The following is a 24,325-nucleotide window of genomic DNA, read 5'->3' as shown; positions in this document are numbered from 1 at the left end:
CCAGATCTGGTGCTACGAGTGGTACTATTCACTATCACCCGGACGGCTGGGGTACAGGCACCCCACGAGGCCAGCAAGAATCACTTGCTGCTGGCGACTGAGTGTCTGCAGCCTATACACTTTGATTGGGCAACGGCAGTGACAACAAATATAAAGAGGAAGCTTACCAAGTGTAAGCGTGATGGCAATAAGCAGTTTGGATATGGATCCATCATAGTATCGTTTTTCCTGGAGCGGCTACCGATATTCCAGATCCCGGGAGGTATTGTGGCAGATCCAATGCCACCGGAGCCGAGGTTGGCTCGATGGGCACCACTTATGCCCAGAGGGGGTGGGGGCCAGCAGATGGCCTGGAGGCCCGAGTTCTTCATTTGGCTCCAACACCAGATGATCGTCGTGGAGGATTGGCCCTATGCGGGCACTGATTTTACTGGAGATCCAGACCTCCCATTGCCTGAGGGAGAGGACTGGGACGAGGAGCTAGGTAAGAACTCTTTATGTTTTTAATGTTTTTACATATTCAAGTTTTTTGCAATACATGTCCGTCTCTGACAACCTCTATATATATGTATGCAGATGTTGGTGCAGAGCGACCAGCTGACTTGCCTCATAACGTACGGAGAGCACAACCTGCAGCAAACCCTCAGGTAGAGGGTGAGGATGATCTAGTTCAGAACCTTGAGGCACTTACTCGAGGAATTCCAGATTATGGCAGATTGGCTGACGTGCCTAGAGCGTATCAGAGGCACACGGTGGGAGTATCTAGTCACGTCCATCGTCTGTTGAGACGTTTGGTGCGGGCGGTGACATGCTATCATGAGCATCACCGTGCTTAGACGCCTAGGTTTCATTTTTGTACATTTTTGAGAGACATGTTGTCAGCGGCTGTATGGGACTTAGACATGTATTATTTTTGGGTTATGTAATGCGTGCGGCGCAAACATTATGACACACACGTATATATATCCATATGTTTATGGTTCATTATTGTGTTTTCATGTGCTTGCTTATATACTGTTTTAATTACAAATTATGCAAATGTCTATCTAATACATGATTGGCCAATGCATCAGATAATGTGTTTAATTGTCTTGGAACATGTTGATATGTGATAAAATCAAAATGCCTTTCTAACAATCTTACACGTAAATACAACCTTAGAATATGATGGTTTCTGACGGAATATTGCCCGTTGAGCTGGTGGACAACAAGTTGAGAGTCCAGGTTCACTACCAATGCGCGAATACCGAAATTAATTTCTCTATCAAGTAGCTCGATTACAGCACAGTATTCGGCGACATTGTTAGTAGTACGGCCTAAACACACACCCTGACAATCTATTAGCTCGCCATGAGGATCGTAGATCACCCATGCCGCAGAAGACAAATCGCGGGTACTGCGGTAGGCACCATCAACGAAACCAACATAAGGTGCATCCGGCATCTGCACAAGAAGCGAAAAACACAATAAGTGGTAACTATGTCTTGAAAACTGACACACACACACAACACACTAAAGTACATGTATGTACACAATAAAATGTACTAGCATCACGCATAGTACTTTTTCAAATAAAGCCCATTTCGGGGCTTCCCAAGAGGGTTTCCTTCATAATCAATCAGCTCGTAGGCCCCTTTCTACAGAACTTTCTTTACAATGTAAGGGCCTAGCCACATAGACTCGAGCTTTCCTGCACCTAGCTTATCTTTTGCCTGATCATAGGGTAGGACTAAGTCTCCCTCAACGAAAGAACGTGGACGGATGGTCTTATCGAAGTGAGTCTTGACTCGCTTCTTTTGCGTTTCGATGGCCAAAGAGGCCATGCGACGAGTCTCATCTAACCGTTCTAAGTAAAGAAGGCGTTCTTCCAACGGAGTGGTGTTGGGAAGTAGCTCGACAGCTAATTTCAATGAAGGGATCTCACATTCAATTGGAAGGGTAGCCTCTAGTCCGTAAACTAGTTGAAATGGAGTGAAACCAGTGGCATCCTTCACGGAAGTTCGGTAAGCCCACAAGGCAGGGAATAACATCAAATGCCAGTTAGACTTATGCACACCAACGATACGTTGAAGCATTGTAACCAAGATCTTATTGACAGCTTCAACTTGACCATTGGACTGAGGGTAGTATGGAGTTGAACTATCGTGTTGCAAGCCTAGCTGGGTTGTTAATTCCGACATCATATGATTACGGAAATGCTTTCCGTGATCAGTGACAATGGCTTGAGGGACGCCGAATCGCGAAATAACATGATTGAATAAAAATTGCGCCGCTGTGTGACCGTCTTCAGTTAATGTAGGCATCGCCTCGACCCATTTAGTAAAGTAATCGACGGCAACGATGATAAACCCATGCCCCCCGGCCGAGCGAGGGTTACAGGTCATATAATCAATGCCCCACTTTGCAAAAGGGCTGACGGAAACAACAGGGTGCAACGGAGCAGGAGGCGCTCGCATTTTCTGCTGGTATATCTGGCACTCATGACAAGAGCGGACGGCAAGAATGCAATCCTTGAAAATAGAGGGCCAAAAATAGCCAGCACGAAGGATTTTTTGGGCGGTAGCATATCCGGACATATGTCTGCCACAGGCACCGGAGTGGCAGTCATTCAGAACCCGTTCAGCTTCCTCGAGAGTAAGACAACGGCGGAGAACAAAGTCTGCACCGAGACGATATAATGTATCTCCAATGATACGGTATGGTTGAGATTGATGACGAATCCTTCGCCGAGCGTCTTTAGACACACCCGGGCGAAAGGAGGACGTTTGCAGATATGTGATTATATCTCCGTACCATGGATCGAGGGTGCTAATGAGGAACAGGGTCTCATCCGGAATTTGATCCTCTACAGGCGAGGTCGAGGAAGAAGATGGCAAAGAGCAAATCAACTCAGCAAACACAAGGGATTTCTTAGACTTGGCAGTGGTAAATTCCAAGTCAAACTTTTGGAGGATAACAATCCGCTTCGAGTATTTGCCCCCTAGCAACTGGCGTGACAATATATATGTCATGGGATTGCAATCAGAAATCACGGTGGTTGTTCGCAGCAGGATATAATGACGGAAACGTTGGATAGCACAAACCACGGCTAAAGCCAACTTCTCGACATAAGCATATCGAGTTTCCGTATCTAGAAGGTTGCGGCTGAGATAATAAATAACGTGTTCAGTGCCATCATCATCAGTTTGGACAAGAACCATGCCGATAGTGGTATCGGCGGCAGCCAAATACAAGGTATAGTCACGATAATAATTTGGAGGACGGAGCAATGGAGCAGAAACAAGGAGGCCCTTGAGACGCTCAAAAGATTCCTGAGTTGTGGCATCCCAACGAAAAGGGACATCACGCTTTAGTAATCGTGTAAAACCTTTGGCCACCTCGGCATAGTTGGGAACAAAACGACGTAAAAAATTGGCTTTTCCCTGCAAACTCTGCAACTGATGCAAAGAAGCTGGGGGAGGGAGATTCACGATAGCCTCGACTTTAAGGGGATCCAAACGGATGCCCTCTCGGGAAACGATAAACCCGAGAAGTCGGCCATATTCAATGCAGAAGACACATTTGTGAGGATTAAGCCTAATTCGATAGTATCGACAGCGAAGAAAGATTTCGCGAAGGTGCGTAGGGTGGTCCTGACGTTTAGCTGAATGAGCAGGGAGATCATCCAGGTAAGGCTGTACAATATGTCGAATGTCATGAAATGCATAAGACATTGCACGCTGGAAGGTAGCACCGACATTTTTAAGGCCGAAAGGGAGCTTCTTATAGGCAAAAGTCCCCCATGGGCAAATAAAGGCAGTTTTGTGTTGATCAGCGGGAGCAATATTGATCTGGTTATAACCAGAGAAACCGTCCATAAAAGAATACATTTCACTTCCGGCACACTCGTCAATAATTTGATCAATGAATGGTGTGGGAAAATTATCTTTAGGACAGGCTCTATTTATATCACGATAATCGACACAAACCCGGATTGTACCTTGTTTTTTGGTTACAGGTACAATATTAGAAACCCAAACTGTGAGAGGAATAGGATAAATAAAACCGGCGTTAAGAAGCTTCTCTACCTCGGCCTTAATCGCTGCAGCCTTTCGGGGGTGTACAGGGCGTAAACGTTGACGAACAGGCTTAGCACCTGGGTACGTGATTATCTCATGCACCACTATACTAGGATCAATGCCGGGCATTTCTTCATAGGACCATGCAAAGACATCACGAAAGTCGCGAAAAAGTTTGGAATAAAGTTGAATCTCCTCTGGAGTACAAGTGACTCCAATGTGAAGATGCTCGACAATCCCTGGTTTGACAGAGATGTCGATGGGTTGGGTTTGCGTAATGTTCGCCATATTCCCTTCAGAAAACACCTGATCAATCTGAATAGGCGTTTGAAGGATTTGTGAGGGGAGACAAGGAGCAAACCGCTCGAGGCATGTCAGAAAATTCTGTTGGGCAGGTAGAAATGAGGAACGATGGTGAGAATCATGCCAAGGAGGTTCCTCTAGAGACATGGTCTCAATAATAGCTTCGTCGGAGAGAAATGTTTCTCTTAAGGAATCCGAAGAAGCCTCGTCTAGAAACCCTGAGGATGGAGTAAGCGTAGAAGAGGGAGCCGAGGCAGCAATGATTTCAACATAATTAAGCTCGGCAGGACTCAACGGCATCCGGTCGCCCCAGGAATCTATTTGGTCTGTGGGAGGTATGATCCATGGGTCAGAACCAGTAGTGATCATATTGACAGAGGCGATATTTGGAGGAGGGAGTGGAAAAACACCCATAAGAGCGGGATCTTTGAAAATTCCAGCTCCCAAACTCTCAGATAAGTTGGAGGTATGTTCCACAAAAGGAATGGTGCCTTCGGAAGAAGAAGCAAAGAAGGATAGCTGGTCAACGGTAATGATCTTCCCTTGATGAGGGAAACGAATGATTCGAAAGAAAGATGAAGCAACAGATTGCATCGCGTATATCCAGCTACGTCCGAGAAGGAGGTTGTAGGTTAGAGTAGCATCAACGACTTCAACTTCCATCTCGACCGTCTTCCCTTCCAAAGAGATTGGTAAACATTGGAGTATACCGTAAGGACGGGACGCTCTTCCATCAAAAGCTTGCAAGGTAGTAGGAGACTGGCTCAGCGTTGGAGATCCAATAGCTTTCCAACAGGCAACAGACATGATGCAAGTTGAGGCACCTTCATCAATGACTGTACGATGAATCGTCTTGGAATCAATAATAACCTGTATAAGGAAGGCGATTTGGGGAGGCAGTCTCTGAGTATGGCGTTCTAAGTCAAAAGTGATTAAATCCGAATCAGTCGGGTCTATGCCACCAATGGCAGATAGCATGGACTTCCTCTGAGAAGGGCAACTCTGGAGAACCTCTAACGCGGACATAGCTGACGGAGTCTGTGCTAAGTCCTCAATGATATTTTAGTGCTGTGCAGCATGATCATTCGGATTGTAAGAGGATTTCCGGAGTACTCCTTTTGGAGGGGGTCGAAGAGGCGTCTCAGTGGTAGGTCTCTCAATGTGGAGTGGACCTGAACTGAACGGAGGAGCGCTAGAGGGAACCTCAGGCTCCTTCCCGGCAGATGGCGGATAATCTTTCGTTCGAGTACTGATATTAATGGGTACTGTACCAGCCATAGACACTTGAGAACCAAAGGAAGAGGGAGGCTGAGAAGGGTCAGCCACCATTTGAGTTTTTTGAGTGTGTTGGGTGGGAAAGGGCTCTTTGAGCACCACAGGAGTCCCAGGGGTGCCTTTTAACAAACGACTAACTTCGGACCGCCTCGGGCAGTCCTTGGTATAGTGATCCTCATCACAGATAAGACAAGGATACTTGGGTTTGCGTTTAGTGCCGTCCTCGGGTTGAGGTTTTGGGGCTTCCTGTTTGGGTTGTTCTGGCTTATTTTTCGCTTTCCCTTTCTTCTTCTCTTTCGAGGCCTTGTTTGCCGTATTGGATTGGACGACATTAACCTCAGAAGTAACATTTGAAACAGGTGGTGCTTGGGAAGGTTGTTCATTCGAAGCAATCGATTTTTGCTTCCCAGGGTTTGCGGGATTTTTCTTTGAGGATGAACTAACCGAACCAATGATACCGTCAACAGTGGGTGTTGGCGAGGCTTTAGACGTTCCTGGTCTTGGGGCATCAGGCAAATAATCATATAATGTACCTGATTGAGAATAAACTAAATCGAGGTACTGAGCGCGCGCAATAGCTTGATCTTCAGTAACACACGCTCCCATGGCAATATCCCGGGCTATTGGAGGAACGAACGAAGTCGTAAACCAATCGGTAAGAAGCTGGTCGGGAATCCAAAATTTGATCATACGTCTACGCCGTCTCCATTCATGGATATGATCAGAGATATGCGTAGCCGTCGTTTGTCTTAAGGAAGTGAGGAGGTGTGTACCCGTTTCATATCGAATGGGTAACTGGAAATGAGTGAGAAATGCCATAGCCAAAGAATTGAAATCCTGAAAGGACCCGCGATTAAGTTCGATATACCACTTAGCGGCAGAGCCAGTGAGAGTCCTTTGAAAAAGGCGAAGCCGAATTGAATCATCAAGCCATGAATTAGATGAACACCACAAATGATAAGTCATGACATGGGCTTGTGGGTCTTCATTGGCTTTACCATCGAATTTTGGACAGTCACCAGGAATTTTAGTTGGAACCGGAGGCCAATAAGGATTATGAAGAATAGGATCATTGGTTAATTTGGACACATCCGGTAATTCTAAAGTCGCTAAGAATGGTAATTGAGGATTGAAAGACATCTGGGGCTGCTGGTAGGATGGAGCACCAGGGTTCCAACCAGGTGGTGGTTGCCCCCATGGGTTTTGTCCGGACGGATTTGGCCCCATAGTGTATTGGCCATAGGGATTTGTATTTTGCCCCCCAGCATAAGGATAACCAAACGATGCTGCAGATTCACCATATGGCTGTTGATAAGTCTGCGAAGGATTCGCCTGCAGTTGTTGGTAGTTCTGGTATGGGGCGAACAAAGGTTGCCCTTGAGGTTGCTGGTAGCCATACGGTGGTGGGGCGCCAAATTGAGTTTGAGCACCAGGCTGGGTTTGATAAAAAGTTTGTGATTGAGCCCCAGCCTGCATTTGAAGACCAGATGGGTTTTGGGGTCCCGTTTGGGGCCACGGACCGGATTGAGCAGCGCCAGTAGGCTGTCCTGTAGGTTGGGCTATCTGGCCAGAAGGAAAACCTTGTTGATACTGAGGTTGGCCTACCTGTTGGGATTGGAATTGTTGTTGCGCAGCTGAGGGTTGTCCTAACAGACTAGATGGCTGAGAGGGCTGGGTAGTTGGTTGGCCCAACTGTGTTTGAGGCTGACCAGCTTGCCCAGAGGGTTGTGAATACTGGACAGTAGGCTGACCAAGTGGTTGAGTAACTTGTCCAGATATTGGACAATACTGGACATTAGATTGGTTTGGGTTAATAGTTTGTTGACCAATTTGTCCAGCGGGATAACCTTGCTGGATACCAGGTTGGGCTTGTTGAAAAGATGACTGACTTGAGTTACCAGAAGGTTGCATATAAGAAGAGAAAAAGGGACCACCAGCAGCAAAAGGGTTTCCATGAAAGGATTGTCCTTGTTGGTCTTGGGGGGGTTGTCTTGGAGACTGCGCAGATGAAACTTGACCACCATGAAAAGTGGTGGAGGTCCAATCAATTGACAATGGGACTGATACCTCAACAACCGGTTGAGACGACAAATACAGATCGTATGGCCCCTGTATTGGGACATTTGTCATGGGATCAAAGACTCCGAACAAGGAAGCCGAGGGACGACTAAAAATAGGAGTCGAAGAGGCTGCACAGACCGTTGGAGCGGTTGTGACTGAGGTAACAGATGGACTGCGACTTTGCGGAGTAAAAGGCTCCGTAGTAGGAAAAGTGTGTGGTGACCAAATGGAACCCGTGAACGGAGTTCCAGAGGGCATAGTATCTCTTAAAGCTTTATAGCCTGGTGGTAAATTTGTAGTAGTGGGAGTACTACTAACATGTATAGGGTCCGTTGAGGTGGGAATTTCACCGCTCGTCGCAACGGACTCATCAGTCGTTGTAGGGGACAAATCATCCATGTCAGAGGAAACAGGTGGGACTGACACACGAGGAGAAGTATAGTCCCAAAAAGGGACACTGTCCTCAAAAGGTTCCCACGTAGGGTTCCAATGAAACTGGTAAGTCTCGTCACCTGGGGCACGAGAACTAAGTGGTTGTATACTTGGAACCACAGGAAGACTCACAACCGGTATCTCGGCAGAAGACGAAATTGGTAATTCCGCCAGGATGAAACTTCACAAACCTAGGGAATCTACCGAGACAACCCCTACTCAAACTAACGCAAACAAAATCTAATTGGGTAAATGTTATCGTGGCCAATAAATTTTAGGACGCAAAGACACAACTTGACCTTTTCATGTTTTAAGAGTCGAGAAAAGGACAAAAGATGACTCTAGTCTCCTTCGAATGTTTAATGATCACGAAGTGACAAGACGCTCACAGGCACCTTTTCTTTTAGAGAGTCCGAAAAGGATCAAAAGTGATTGCTCTGGAGACTCTAGGCAAAAAGGTTTACCAAACAATCCGTAAAACTGCTTATACACCTCGGCAATCAGATGAAAACCAAGGACTTCCCGTACTGCAGTCAATCTTCCCGAATGCTGTGTTCAGTGCATTACGGCTTGTAAGGCGGCAGACTCGGCTTCCTATGGATAAAAGGTTTTAATCCTATAGGGGTCCCCCAATATATACACGACGGTACGTGGGAGCACAGTCCGTATTGGCACCTATCGTTTCACCGTGGAGGAATCACCCAACCACTCGACGATAATCTACCAGGTTTAAAGACGCCGGAACACGTCTCTAACCTAGACCTCTAGAATGTTTGCGTTAGATTCCAATGCGTTGTTATGTTCATTGAGTTTATTTTAAAGTTTATCTTCAATTATGTTTCAGTTTTTTGGTCCTACCGTATGTGATATCTCAAAAACTTCTTAAATGCGAACTACATGCCAAAACTATATCATTTCATTCAATGAATTCTATCTACAGGAAGGTTGAGATCTAAACGAAATGATCACTCAGCAAACAGCAAAGATCCTAATGCAGCTAATAACAAGAAATGAAAATTTTTTCTTTTTCTTTTTAATAGCAACAAATAACAATAAATGCTAACTAATATGATGCAAAAGATCTTTTGTTTTTCTTTCCTTTAAGATGGCATGATGCATTTAAACAAATCTTAAGAGATATTCACAAGTATAAACAAACCAAGTTCACTCGATGAAATGGAAGCAATTCTGAAACACCAAGATGAACTATCCAAGCAAGGAGAAACACAAAGACTTTCAATGAACCATGTAATCTAAGTTCAAATGAAGTCGAGCAAAATCCAGAGAAGCTAGAAGTGAATCACCCAAATCATAGAAGACCAAGCTTTAACAAACCACTAGATAGGTGCGGAACACAACCAACAAGTTGACTGGAAAATCAAAACACCGAAACTTCCCACAGAAGGCTAGACACACGAAGCCACTAGATGTTCTAGGGCTAGGACGAAAATCAATAGAAATAAGCAAACAACTGAAGGATAAAGGCAAAATCAGTCAAACAAAGGTTCAACACACTTCCAGAGGCTGTAAAAGATATAAAAAGATAAAAATTTGAGTTGGAAGAGCTTCCAACCAACACACAGGCAAAATTCACAGGGCTGGCGCGACTGTCAGCCTGCAACTTGCGCTACCAAAAGATTGGCGCGGGTTGTTGTTGGGCAACATGCGCCAACTGGCGCGACTGTCAGAATAAAAACCGCGCCGACAAAGCTTGCCGGCTTAAAAAATAAATAACACGACCCCAGGTCGGGCTGACAGTGTTCAGATGGATCAAACAGTAAAGAACAATCTCAAAACTGACCCAGAAAGCTCATTCACTCAAGCAAGCAAGAGAAAATGAACATGCAAGACAAATTCCAAATAGCTTCTCCCCAGTGGAGTCGCCAAATTGTTGGATAGGTAAATCCCCTCTGCGGACAGAGGCGATCCCACTAGCCTAAAACAGAACTAGCCACAATCAATTCATGCTGCCATGCAAGTTCCTAGTTGTACATTAAAGGTGAATTAAGAAGACCAACCTGGAATCCAACGCTATAGTCGAGGCAGAGTTGGTATTCCCGCTTCCTCGCTCCGGCAAGTCACAATCCTTGCGATCCTTGCAAACGGACACCTGCACATGCAAAGGAAGAAACAAATACAAGCATAAAATCCACCAAGGCACAACTATATTTTAGTCAGAAAGGAAATAAATCAAACATCACTATAATAGACAATGAGATTGGAACTATAATAGCAGTCGTTTATTAATGAATAATAGACAGGAAAAGTTACAACCAAGGTTCTGACGTTGAACCTCTCCTTTGGCTGGGCGAGCAACTATATGTGTCTTGCAATGTACCTCCTCTCCGGCAGCATAACCTCTCTATGCTTCACTATCACTCACGACAAGCGTAATCACAACTAGCATTCCTCCAAAAATTAGCTTGTCTAATGCATGAGGACAGATATTTATAGATGGAGAAGGGAGAAAGATTCGATGAACCAGGACACCCATTGTGGATTGGCATTATCTCTGAAAAGCCACTATGGATAGATGTCAAGGATAGATGATGACTCTCGACCTCTATCAGATGGATTTTACCCTCAAAAGACTTTGTGATCTGAAGGGAAAAAACAGATGGGCGTGCGTTTGTCAAAAATCATTACCAAACTGGGCTGGCGCGGGTGTTGTTCTGTGACAGAGCGCCAATGGTCGCGCCCTCTTTTGAGGATCTCAGTGATTGGCGCGGGTAAGATACTGTGGACCTGCGCCAATGGAAAAAGAGTATTTTTCAGGGAGAATTTGCAGAAGGTGTCTTCAGGGAACATGAAGTACATACTCAGGGGAACATAATACAAGTGTTTTTTGGTTATGTCACTGCTCACAGGTCCCGGAATGCGTCCTCCAATGTATACAGGGCGATAGGGACGGTGACCAATGGTGACAAATTACTGTGTAACAGTCACTAAATATAACAAAAATACTACCTATGCAGTAAAATGTTTTTTGTTCTTTGTTTCTATTGTTTTGAAGATTTCCAAAGAAAATCTCTAGAAAGTAACACAGAATCTCGAGCTAGAATTTCTTATTGTATCGTTGATAGAATCAAATGACTAAGACCTATATCTTGTTGGATTCCATTATATTATGATATAGACTATTCAAACTACATGTTCTACTCTTCGAAACCTTTTGTCTCCTCCAAGTCCTAGTTTTACTCTTCCATTTGAAAGCTCACAGAGGGGATACTTTATCATCCTCTTTTGTTCTACATACTTTTATATTCTTCATCTTCAAATCCTTTCAACAGTCAATTACGGTATGCCCTTTTATACTATCAATTAATCACAAGCGTTTAGTAAATTTTTCTTTGTTTTAACCTCATTATAATCGCTTAGTGAGAAACCATTAAGATGCCTAATTTATTCAACAACTTTTTGTGTTATTTTATGATATTTACGATGAAAAATCAAACTAGATGAGTCCTCAACATTTTAGATCATGTGTACCTTGATGTTTGTTTGTCTTCTTACTTAACTAAGATATAATTAAGTTTATGGGCTAAGACTTCATGGAGTGATTCATATTCATCTAAACCAAATATTATTTTCTACTTGCTTGTCAATTAGTATACAAATGGTCAAAGTCAAAAGCAAATCAACTCAACAATAAAGCCGTTGTTAGGACAAAAGAAAGCAAACAAAAAAATGGTGGTAGAGACAACATGTATTTGGGATGATACAAGACAACCAAAAAACCCAAATTCCATCCCTTTAAATGGAGGGCATGATATCCTCACCAGGTAATTTAAAATGTTTCCTTTTTTCTTTTTTAATTTTAAAGCATATCATTCATTACCCTTAGACATATATTTAGGAGAAAGAAAACTATTTTCTATTATTATTATTTGAGTCTATATTAATATTATCAAATTTAATTATATACATAGACCCTCACCCCCACCCTCTCCTCCAACCTCACATACACAACAATGCTTTTGATAGTCATCAAAACAAGCAGTAACCTTGTATGAAGAATTGGAAACACTTTTACCAAGGGGTGGTGATGAAATGCCATGGTTTCTTTGTGGGTATCTTAAATTGGTCATTTGAATATCTACAATACTATTTTTGGTTCACAACAAGTACATCATTCTATCTAAAATATTAAAAAATAAAAAATCAACATAAAATAAACCATTATATTAACCCCAAAAAAACGTAACTTTAGAGTGTATATATAGACTTTTAATAATTACAATTTATATATATTTGAAATGATGGAACTCGTTCTCTTGAAATTCAAAAAACTTGATTTGCATTTGTGAGACATGTATTGCTCTTTTAAATAATATTGAAGGCCTTTAATTGAATAATGAGCTAATGTGAGCATGGAGGTGCCATATAGTAGCCAAGAACAAAATTTAATGGCAACATATGCTAATATATGGCTAGTGTGACCATGGAGGTGCTATACACCAATTTTAAACATAATGTGAGCATGGGAGGATCCATATAGTAACTGAAGGCTAGAGTGAGCATGGGAGGATCCATATAGTAACTGAAGGCTAGAGTGAGCATGGGAGGATCCATTAGTAACTAAAGGCTAGAGTGAGCATGGAGATATCATACATTAGTCGAAGACCCGTACGAATAGGGGAAGCGGCATACATTAACATAAATTCAAAATGAGTCACTAACACTCAAATTGACATATTTTTAGCACCTGTGAAATATCTTTCTCTCATTTCCATCTCATCCTAATACCGTTTTCATCCATAATGCTGCACTTTTTATTAAGGTATAATTATCCTCTTAACGTGCCATTTCAATACTTATGCATTTTCAGGAGATTACCACCTTTCTGTGTTAATAATTCAAATATATGAAACAAGGCTACACAAGTACCTTCCAAGCACATGTGCTACAACTCTCTCAATATTTGCTACAACTCTCTAGGAGTACACAAGTCTTACAACTCCTAGGTGTGAGTTGTTGCAACTCTTTATTCGAGTATAGTTGTTGTTGCACATGTTGCAATTTTGGGTTGTTGTCATCGTTGCTACAACTCTTCATTGATGCAACTCTCACTTCTTCGTTGTTGCAACTCACACCACATGGTTGTTGTTGCAATTCACTCAGGATTGTTGATGCAACTCCGAGGAAGGGTGTTGTAACTCTGCACCAGCTATAACAATGCATTAGTTAACCGAACAATTGTTGTATATGGATCACCCAAGCAATCAAACAACCAATCTCCTCACACAAGAAAATGACAAAGGTGAATGGACACTCAAAAAAGAATGAATGAATCAATTTCCACTTGTCATACCGTTGATTAAGTTAACATGTGTCTAATTTTACTACCTTTTGTAGAAAACAATGTAACTCAATGAAATAGTGTGATTCTTACAGTTGCGCATTGATGTGTTTGATTTATTTAGATATGAATGTTATGTATAAAGACCCTTACTTTCCTTGAGCTAGGTGAACCTAGCTAGTAGCAAGCAAACGAACCAACATTTGTATTGATCTCTATGTTGCAGTTACTTTCTCAGAATACAAGTTCCATTTCATTCATGTCCAAGTAATGGTGTGTTGCACATTTAGTGCCTTACTGCTTTCGTAAACTAGTGCCTCATTTAAGGAGGTAGTGTTGGAAATGTAACTAATGTTGATCTTCATAATGTAATTCAAATGTACTATTGATGTATTTATTATACGCATTATTATTATTTTATTTCTAGTCAAAGCATGTTCTTCATGGTTATAGGGTCAATTGAGTAAAAAGAAAATTTATTATGAGTCAAAGTCCCATTTGGACTTCTTGTAATAAAAGGAAAACTATTTTTGTCTTTAGTCAAAGAGTCAAAATTGTGAAAAGTTCCTAATCCTCTAAGAACCCCTACTGCAGCAAATCTGAATCTACTTAACCTACTTGACTTTTAAATTACATTCATCAAGTTATTCTTCTGAATAATGAAGCAAATTACTTTTGTAGCCTACACTAATTAAATATTTGATCTCATGAAATAGAAAACTGAGCAAAGAACAAGATATATAGGACACACTTAGTTTTGGACATAATAGACCTCGGAAAAACCCAATGCGGGAAAATAGGTGCAACAGCTTTGAGGGTTTATTATTATGCAAGAGAAATATCTGAATATATATCTAGGATTCTCATCTAGCAATCCTTTACAGAGAAAATACTGGCGAAAACCTGAGTGAGTTTTACCTCACTTCACCCAACAGAATTCTGACTGATTCGGCACAAGACTAGCTAACCCCGGTTATTTCTACATCAGCCTTGCGTCACCTTCTCTGCCCTCTGTGTTAGCTTTCCCGGTTGTTCCGGCAATTCCCGACAGTTCCGACAGTTCTGGATTCTGCGTGACTGTCAACTTTTCTGCGTTAGCTCTCCAAGCTACTACGTTGTCTCTCTGCAAGCTCTCTTCGCCTCTTTGTTAGTAGTCTCTGGAAAGTCCTTCTCCCAGATTCTCACTGCCCCTTTGTTGCAAGATCTCCCTAATTGATTTTCCTCTTGAGAAATTCTCGCCTTAGAAAATTGATTTCCTCAATCTCTCTGTGTGTGTTTCCAAATGAACCCCAAGCCTCCATTTTATACTTTTCATGTTGAGTCTCCAACGGTTGATATTAAGTCTCTAATCAACGATAATATTAAAACATGACTTGATCTACCTTCTAGATCATTCTCACCCATATTTTGATTAATACCCATTAATATTTTAATTTCCCTAAGTTTAGACTTAGGAACTCCATTAAAAATATTAATTATTTTAATAAAATATAATCCTGGTGGAATTTCACCAAACGGTTTCTAGGTTCTTTAGAGCTCATGTGCCTTAGCCTCTCCACCAATTTTCAAGGATAGAGTACTTTTGATGCTACCAAAAACTAATACTCCCTATTAGCGAGGAAAGTGCTCTAGCAATAATGTCCACCTGCATGCTACTCTGTTTCTTAAGCACCTCCTTTCTCCACTGCTACTACCACCAACACTGTGTTGTTGTTGTCACTGTATTGTTGCCTATGACACTACCACTACCATTGCTGCATCTGTAATACAACTCCCTCTCAAATGTTGCATCTACTGTGTTGTTAGCACTGCCAATGTTAACACTGCATCCGTACTGCAACTCAGTTGTTGAGAGAAGAAACTAAAAAATGTCCAAAATTAACTGAACTTAACTGTGTTCAGCATAATACAATGAATGTTGGAGTCGGACTGTTGCTGACCCTCTGAATCTTTTACACTGCTGCTAACTTCTGCACTATTGTGAACCTTTCTCTCTGTTGATCAGTCTCTTGTCCCAAGCCACTGTATCTGTCCTCCAAACACTCCATTGCATTATGTGACAATAAGTCCATCTCGCTATTGTTGAATCTTGTGCTCTCGTATCAAGGAATTGATCCAAGAGGTGGACTCCTCAAGTATCCTGCCTAGATGTAGTCCTCTCGACTACAGCTCAATATCGCCCCTTCTCCCGCCTGGAGATGCGTGGGAACTCATGGCAAACTCATCCTCATCAATCTTTTTTGAAGCAGCCTTAAGATCATGTTTCTCATCCTTATCCTTTTTCTTCAAAGGACAGTGGGATGCATAGTGGCCCATCTCGCCACAACTGAAACATTTCACCTTCGAAATGTCCTTCTTTTTCTTCGACTTCTATTGTCCCTTCGATGCTAGAGATGCATTTTCTTCCTCTTCCTTTGTCTTTGTGCCACTTCCATTGTTGCTATTGAGGTCGACCTTCACTATATCCCTCCTTAACTCCTCTGGTTGAAGAGCTGCCCACATCTCCTCCCATGAAGGTAGTCTTTCCCTACCCAATATACTTTGTACGAAGACTTACCATTCATTCGAGACTCCATTTAGGGCTATCTGAACCATCGCGGTTGACTGAGGAGTGGACCCCACTGCAACAAGCTGGTATCTAGTGTTTTGAAGGCGTTGAAGATAAAGGTTCACCCATTCTCCTTTTTGCATCAAAGTCCGCTGCAACTTCTGCTCCAAATACATCTTTCGTTGTTCGGAAGAGCCTTCATACAGAGAAGACAAGGCTTCCCACATCTCTTGGGTTGTATCCTTTTCCTGCAAGTGTGAGACCACGTGATCTTGAAATCCATAAAAAATGAGCCTGTTTGCCTTCCCCTGCTTGGCCTTGTACTTCTTCCTTTGATCATTGTCAGCAGGAACAACTACAACACTTTTGATGTAGGCCTTGAGATCGTACTCCTCCAAAACATCTAAGATTCTAGTTTTCCATATGACATAATTGGAAGCTCCTTCCAACCTATCCTGATCTCTGAGCCCATGCGATTCCATCTCACCCAAGTGTCGAACTGACTCCTCTAGTCATTGCTTAGCACAACTGCCCAACAAGTGAGAAATTCAAACTTTCTGGCGGAAAGTTCTCTCATGAGAAAATTCCCCTTCTATGTGTCTTCGTTCTTTTCCAACGGATTTCTGTCGCGGCATAAAATATGCCCTTCTAGCACTGCGCTGAGGCTCTGCGTCACTCCCTCTACCACTGCAAGTTCACGATTAGGAAATCGTACCTCTCTGGCGACTCACTCGGAGAGAGATTTCCTCGAATCTGCTTCCTAGCAAGGACTCCGCAATCCCTTCAAGGGGATTCAAATTGTTGCCAAGTGCAGCTTTTGGCCTCACTTCTCAACACTAGATCTGCTCTTTCCTGTTTCAAGATCAACGATGTGATACCATGTGAAAATTCCTAATCCTCTAGGAACCCCTACTGCAGCAAATCTAAATCTACTTCACCTACTTGATTTTTAAATTACATTCATCAAGTTATTCTTTTGAATACTGAAACAAATTACTTCGGCAGCCTACACTAATTAAATATTTGATCTCATGAAACAAAAAAATGAGCAAAGAACAAGATACATAGGACACACTTATTTTGGACACAATAGTCCTTGGAAAAACCCAATGTGGCAAAAATCGGTGCAACAACTCTGAGAGTTTATTATTATGCAGGAGAAATATCTGAATACGTATCTAGGATGCTCATCTAACAACCATTTACAGATAAAATACTGGCAGAAAATCTGAGTGAGTTTTACCTCACTTCACCCAATAGAATTTCGGCTGATCCAACACAAGACTAGCTAACCCCGACTATTTCTGTGTTGGCTCTGCGTGAGCCTTGTGTCACCTTCTCTGCCCTCTGCGTCAGATCTCCTGGTTGTTCTAGCAATTCCCGGCATTTCCCAGTAGTTTCGGCTATTCCAGAAGTTCTGGTTTCTACGTCATCTCTCCCGACTACTGTGTTACCTCTGTGTCATCTCTCTTGGTAATTCTAGATTCTGCATGACATGCAACTTTTCTACGTCAGCTCTCCCAGCTGTTGTTCTGCCTCTTTGTAAGCTCTCTTCGCCTCTCTGTCAGTGTTTTCTGGAAAGTCCTTCTCCCAAATTCTCACTGCCCCTCTGCTGGAAGATCTCCCCTATCAATTTTCCTCTTAAGAACTTCTCTCCTCAGAAAATCGGTTTCCTCAATCTCTCTATGTGTGTTTCCAAATGAACCCCAAGCCTCCATTTTATATTTTTCTTGTTGAGTCTTCAACGACCAAGATTAAGTCTCTAATCAATGGTTAAGATTAAAACATGGCTTGATCCGCCTTTTAGATCATTCTCTCCCATATTTTGATAAATACCCATTGATATTTTAAGTTCCCTAATTTTAAACTTAGGAACTCCATTAAAAGTATTAATTATTTTAATAGAATACAATTCAGGTGGAATTTCACCAAACGGTTTTTGGGTTCTTTAGAACTCATGTGCCTTAGCCTCTCCACCAATTTTCAAGGCTAGAGCACTTTTGATGCTACCAAAAACTAGCAAAAATGTCATCCACATGACTAAGTCAACCCTCCTTGGTCAAGTCACCTTAAAGAGGCAATCAACTCGACCCTTTGAACAACTATAAATATGAGTCAACTAGCAATTAATTCACTCATCCAAACACATCAATTTATGTGCAAGTAAAGGAAGAAAATTAGTGAAAGTCATAGTTGGGAGAGAAAGAGAGATCAAAGGGGAGAGAAATTCAAGTTTTCTACCCTAATTTTGTCCACACGTGTGAGATTTTCTAAGGTTTTCTGAGGCTATTACAGGGCCAAAATTCAGCCTTCATTGAAGGACCTAATTTTTTTGTAGTTTGACTAGAATTTCAGAGGTTTGACTAACATTGAGTTTGTTGACTTTGACTTGGAGGAGGTTTGATTTGGGGTTTTGTGGCAGTCTTGGTCTTGGTCCTAGTTCTTGGATATCTCACTTTGATACGATTCTATAAGAAGAGGATTTCTTGGGTTTCCCCCTTGGGGGTTTGCCTTGACTTGGAGCCTAATTTCTTGTGTCCTTTGTCTCTTTGTGATCTTCATGTTTTGTACTTTTTTGGTAATTTATTGATGAAGATAATATAAATTGAATAAGAAGCCAATAAACATTCACAAGTAATTGTCAAGTTAAGAGGAATCAATCCTAATATATTAGCATTTTGGTTTCTCAACATGGTATCATATCTAAGGTGAAAGGGAGGCAATTTTAAGATCACATCTTATTGGCATACTTGAAGATATCCTTGCAACAATTATATCTCTTTCTATCAAAGGAAAAAGACAAAGACTTGAAGATCATCTTTGTAGCAACCATCACACACTTCTTAGGACATCACTATAGTAACCATCACTCAAGGAAATCCTTGGAAGCCAAACAAATATTCTCGATAAGTTCTCCTCCTTTTGCAAGTAAGTACTCCTCTATACTCTAAATCCAAGTTTGAGACTGTGGTCCAGAGCATTTGTCCAAGAGATCTAAAACCCTTATAATCTAAATTCGAAATTACTTTAAGAAGGTTTGTAAAAATGACAACTAGGTTGAGTCCTAGATGAGTTAAGGCCGAGACTACTATTATCAAAAGACAAATACATCTCTCTGAGACCAAGACAATGAAAGTCTATTTCATGCAAAATTTTGAAACTTGTATATCTGAAATATATATATCCAAAGAGGTGCACTCCTGAAAGATATCGAAGATTTGATTTGAAGTTCAATAATATACATCTTAGACTATTCACTCAAACAAAAGGAGAATATCGTTATATATCTATAAAGTATAATATTTTGTTACTGAGGATGAAGTTATTCAACAACATCTACTATTCATGGCAACCAAACTTTCTATGACACCGTGGCATTTGAATCTTCTATGTGGCATCCAAGTTCACAACATGATTTACTTTTCTAAAGCACTTCATATCCAAGACATAGAAGGACTATTAAGGATGAAAAACAAAAAATATAATTAATCTATGCTCAATTAGGAAGGTTAATTCCTATGATCTGAAGATACGTGAGGCGCCCTAAATGGAGTATTATGTGAATTTAGTTCCATACATACATGCTTTGAGATATGTTGTTTTTGAGGACGATACTTTGTGACATAACCTATATTCATTCAAAGTTTGTAACATACTTTCAAGGAGGTCTGAAGCTTATACTTATTTATGATCTGAATTGTTATCATCATCCATTATTTGGAGATTGAGCTCAAGTAAATGTTTACTTAGTCTTGTTTCTTATGATATGCAAGAACTATATGGAGAAGCATCTATTCACCTCTAAGTTGACTATAATTGGAGCACATCAACACACATGCTTCTGAGAGATCCTAGCTTACTATGAAGAATCGAGCTTACTATGACCCCATACCTATGAAATCCAAGACATCTAGATTGACAATACTTGTCCAAGATTCATCCAAGGCATCTAAATTGTCTAAAATTTAAATAGTTTGATTAAGTATCAAATTTCAAAGATTAGAAGAAGGGTTTTTACAAAACTCTTTGAACAATGAAGAGCAAAGTATGTAACATTTTATGGAATATGTAACATTTTATGGAATACATCCAAACTCTTGTGGACACCAATATCTAAAATACATCTCTGTGTGTCTATGAGACAAGTAACAGTTCGATCTATTTTTCTAAGACATCGGAAAGGTTACATCTTCCAAAATTCATTGTGGAAACACTTAGTATAGCAACATATCTTCTTGTAACATCTGATCTATTTATGACAAGCATACCTTTGGGTTATCTAAGTGAATGTGGTGTTAGGCAGATAAATTCGTCTTGCTGACGAGAGTGATCTCCCTAGATCCTAAAGGAAACTAGAAACAAATAGACAATTTAATAGATATTTTCCTAAGCTTATTTCGTTTGAATTGTAAATACAAGAGTAGGAGAATAAGCCTCTTACCTATTTGTGAAATGCTTGATGAAGATCCCTGCTCTGTCCTGATGTAGCTTCTCAATGCTAAAAAATACCTGCACTCACAAACATAAGAAATATCAAAGGAATATGCAAAATGACAATTCAAACAAGCTTAATCTAATGATCAAGGAGATTATAAATTGAAATTATCTTAATGAATATCAAAAGAGACATAAGTCATTCATCTTTTCAGCAAGACAATATGTTGGAAAAAATGATTCATTTGTCTTAATTCAAGGATAAAGAAGAACCTTACAACCTCTACCTTGATTTCATGAGGTTCTTCCCAAATGCCTCTCACCCTCTCCTTAGATGATAATCCTTCCAATCTAAATCCAACAGCATAAGTGTATATTTCTGAACCCCCTCATCCCTCTAGCCTATAGTCAATTTATAGGCCAAGAAGAAGAAGATTCAGATCCAAAAGAGAAGGATGAGATCATATAATTGGGGAATTAGGGTTCCTTGATGAGAGGGAATTAGCTCCATGATCTGAGGGGTATGGCTTGAATAGATATGACCCAGAAGTTTTCAGTTGGGACATAGTTGTCCAACAATGCTTCTGGAATTCACTTTTTTATTTTTACTTTTCTTTGAGTTGAGTACGCGGTCCATAGTGGAAGACGCGCGGTTATGCACTGGTTTCAAGGAGAGAAATTGCAAATGCACAGAAACTGACTAGGGAAAGTGCGCAGGTCATATAAAACAAGTTATAAAGTCATTTTACCCAAAATTCACATCTTCTTCAAGGGTTTTTTTATTGTTTGATCTCTAAGGGAGTGTAATGGGACATGCTTATGAATGGTGAGAGATCAAATACAACAGTCAACTGTCATGGTCACAAAATGATGTGTAACACATGGTATCTAAAAGAATTGAATTATGACATGGTGTGACCAGGTATTACTCTCCATTGAAGATTTGAATCCCTCTAGGATGGTTCGTATCAAAGTATGTAGATAGACAATAAAAACATGATAACAACATCTCTAACACATGGAACAATGAAGGATTGTGATGTGAACATATATAAGGGTTATTCTTGTGGCACGAGTATGAGAAACAACTATGTTACCAAGATTCCCTTCCAATGCATAAAATAAGGATGATTTACATTAATGAAGCTGGCCTATCTATGAAGTTTGAAAGTAGCCAAAACAAAGCAAGCAACCCAAATAATTTTTTTGTAGTTTTTCAATTGAGGGATTGAAGCACCTTTGTTAAAGAAAGTGATAGTTGAATAAAAGTCATAGGAATTGATCGTTGTAAGGATGAATAAAGTAAGGATTGAAAAAGGCACGTAAGAAACTTTGTTAATTTGCAATCAATGTTAATCAAAGTACATGTAATGCGAAGATAATGATCTCTTGTAAGATAGCAATGTATTTTAAAAGGCATGTGTAGAGATCATTGACATGTTAACATTTATAGTATCTATTTGCATATGTAGACTAGGTTTTCTGATCAAGGAATGAAATCTCAAGTATATAAAGCATGTAAATAACATCATTAGAGTTTTGTAACTAACTCAATAACATGCTTGTAGAATTTGCATTTCCTAAAATGGCAGATCTTGAAGACTTTTAAGAAATTAGAGTTTGTAAACCCTAACAAAGATTTGAGTTAGAAAACCATAGGAACATAAACCATAACTAATCGTTTCCGCTATAAAAAGAAGAACCTACCTCTTGAGAATGACAGGAATGACATCATGCTAATACAAGGTTGATGAAAAGATCCAAGATTAAGAGGGAGCTGACTCTCCTCGAAGAGATAAGTATTATACACCTCCTTTATTTAATTATTACTAGTGTTATTTTATCTTTGTACTTTTCGTTTTGTTCTTTCGTAGTTTTCTAATAAAGGTTTCATGTCAAGGCAAGATATATTTAATCTTGATTAGCAAATGGAAGAATTGGAAGAACATGGAAAAACATGAAGATTAAGGAGGAGAAGGAAGAAGTCTATTAGATGGAAACACAAAAGAAGAAGTTCACCTACCTTAGTCGGAAGGAGGTAGCTCCGATTGGTTCGATTCAGGAACACGTTTATTGAGTTGACATTACTAGTGCTGATAGAGATATTATAAATAATTAGGAGTTGATATGATTTCTTGGAAGAGCGTGAACCATAATTCTGTCACAATACGAAGAAAGATGTGAATGCTTGTGCAAATCATTTATGAAGAAGTTTGGCTCCATAATGAATTTGATGAACTCTTTGATAACACGTTGGATTCGATATGAATATTGTCAGAAAACCAAGAAGGTTGGAGCTCGTTATGACGTGATGCAAATAGAAGTTGAGAAGCTACAAACAAATCTTCATGAAATAACAGGTAGTCAATGCATTGATGAATACTTTTGGGACAAGCTTAGGCTTGTGGATGTCTCCTCTCTGGTTGAAGAGGGAGTGAGGGTGGATATTGTATTCTCCTTGCGTCATATACTATTTCCAAGACTAACCGTTGTAATCCTAGTAAAGGTACGAAGGAATATAGTGGATTGGATAAGCATCTGGGCCTAATATTCTTTGAGGATTTGTATCCAAGTTAAGAATAGTCTCGAGGATTGATATTCTTTAAGGATGTGTATCTGAGAAAAGGATAGTCTTATGATGACATACCTGGTGAACATCCAGATGGGGTATGTGCTTAGAGACGCAGTGGTGTCCAAATTTGTGCATCCCAACATTGTGCTCTAATCTAGTGGAGAGATAGACCTTGTTAGTTAAGTCTAAGCTACTTTTGACAATGTTGGATATGTTGATGCTTATCAATCTAAATCCCTTCTTATGAGAATATTTCAACTTGAGAGTATCTTGTTGTGTCATTATGAATACTTCCCTACTTAAGAGGGAGTATTGGAAATATAACTAGTGTCAGTATTCATAACATAATTCAAATATACTATTGATGTATTTATTATATTCATTTATTATAATAATTATTATTATTTTAAATCAGTGATCGGAGAATCCACAGTTTTAACATCTTTGTACCAACGTTTCAAATCCCAAGTGGGATCCATCATCAGGGTTGAAGAATGATGATACAAGAAGAGCAAAAGACTTTTATAAATACTAATGAGGAGGAAGAATAAGAGAGGAAAAGAGTCGGCTTGAATTTTTATTTAATTTATATATATATATATATATATTTTTTTTTTTATATTTAATTACATTTTTATTTTTATTTTTATTATAAATAATTAATTTTTATAATAAATAATTAAATAGTATTAATAACATTATTTGTTATACATATTATTATAAATAATTACTATTTCCTAAAAAATTTTATTAATTATAATGCATAAATCATATTTACTTTCTTATTTCATATTATTATATTTATAATTAAGAAATTAATAAATCAAATTAAAATTAATATGAAATTACAACAAAGAAAACAATTATTATATAAATAATTAATTAATATTGAATAATAAATAAATAATTATTATTATTGAATATTAATAATTAAATAAAATAATGATTAATTAATTAATTAATATACTACTTAATATATTAATATAATTATTAAATAAAGAAAATAATTCAAATCATATTAGTAAATTTAGGAGATTAGGATTAAGGTTGACTAATATAATAATTACTAATTAATATGATTAAGTCAAATTAACTAATAAACAAATTAATTATTATTAATTATTATTAATTAATATTATAGCTAACTAATATAATAATTCCAATCTTAAAAGATGTAATAGATATTAATTAAATTAGATAATGAAATGTTATTAATTAAATATTCCAATCTAATGATGATTAAAATATTATAGAATATTATAATAATTAATTAATTAATTGATTAATTAATGACTTAAATAAAATTGTAAATTAAACTAAAGGGGATTAGATTCTAAATATGA

This window comes from Pinus tabuliformis, chromosome 3_1 (genome assembly GCF_031772625.1).
Source record: "Pinus tabuliformis cultivar Carrire ecotype Pingquan chromosome 3_1, CPIR1, whole genome shotgun sequence".
NCBI lineage: Eukaryota > Viridiplantae > Streptophyta > Pinopsida > Pinales > Pinaceae > Pinus > Pinus tabuliformis.
This window is presented reverse-complemented; position numbering follows the sequence as displayed.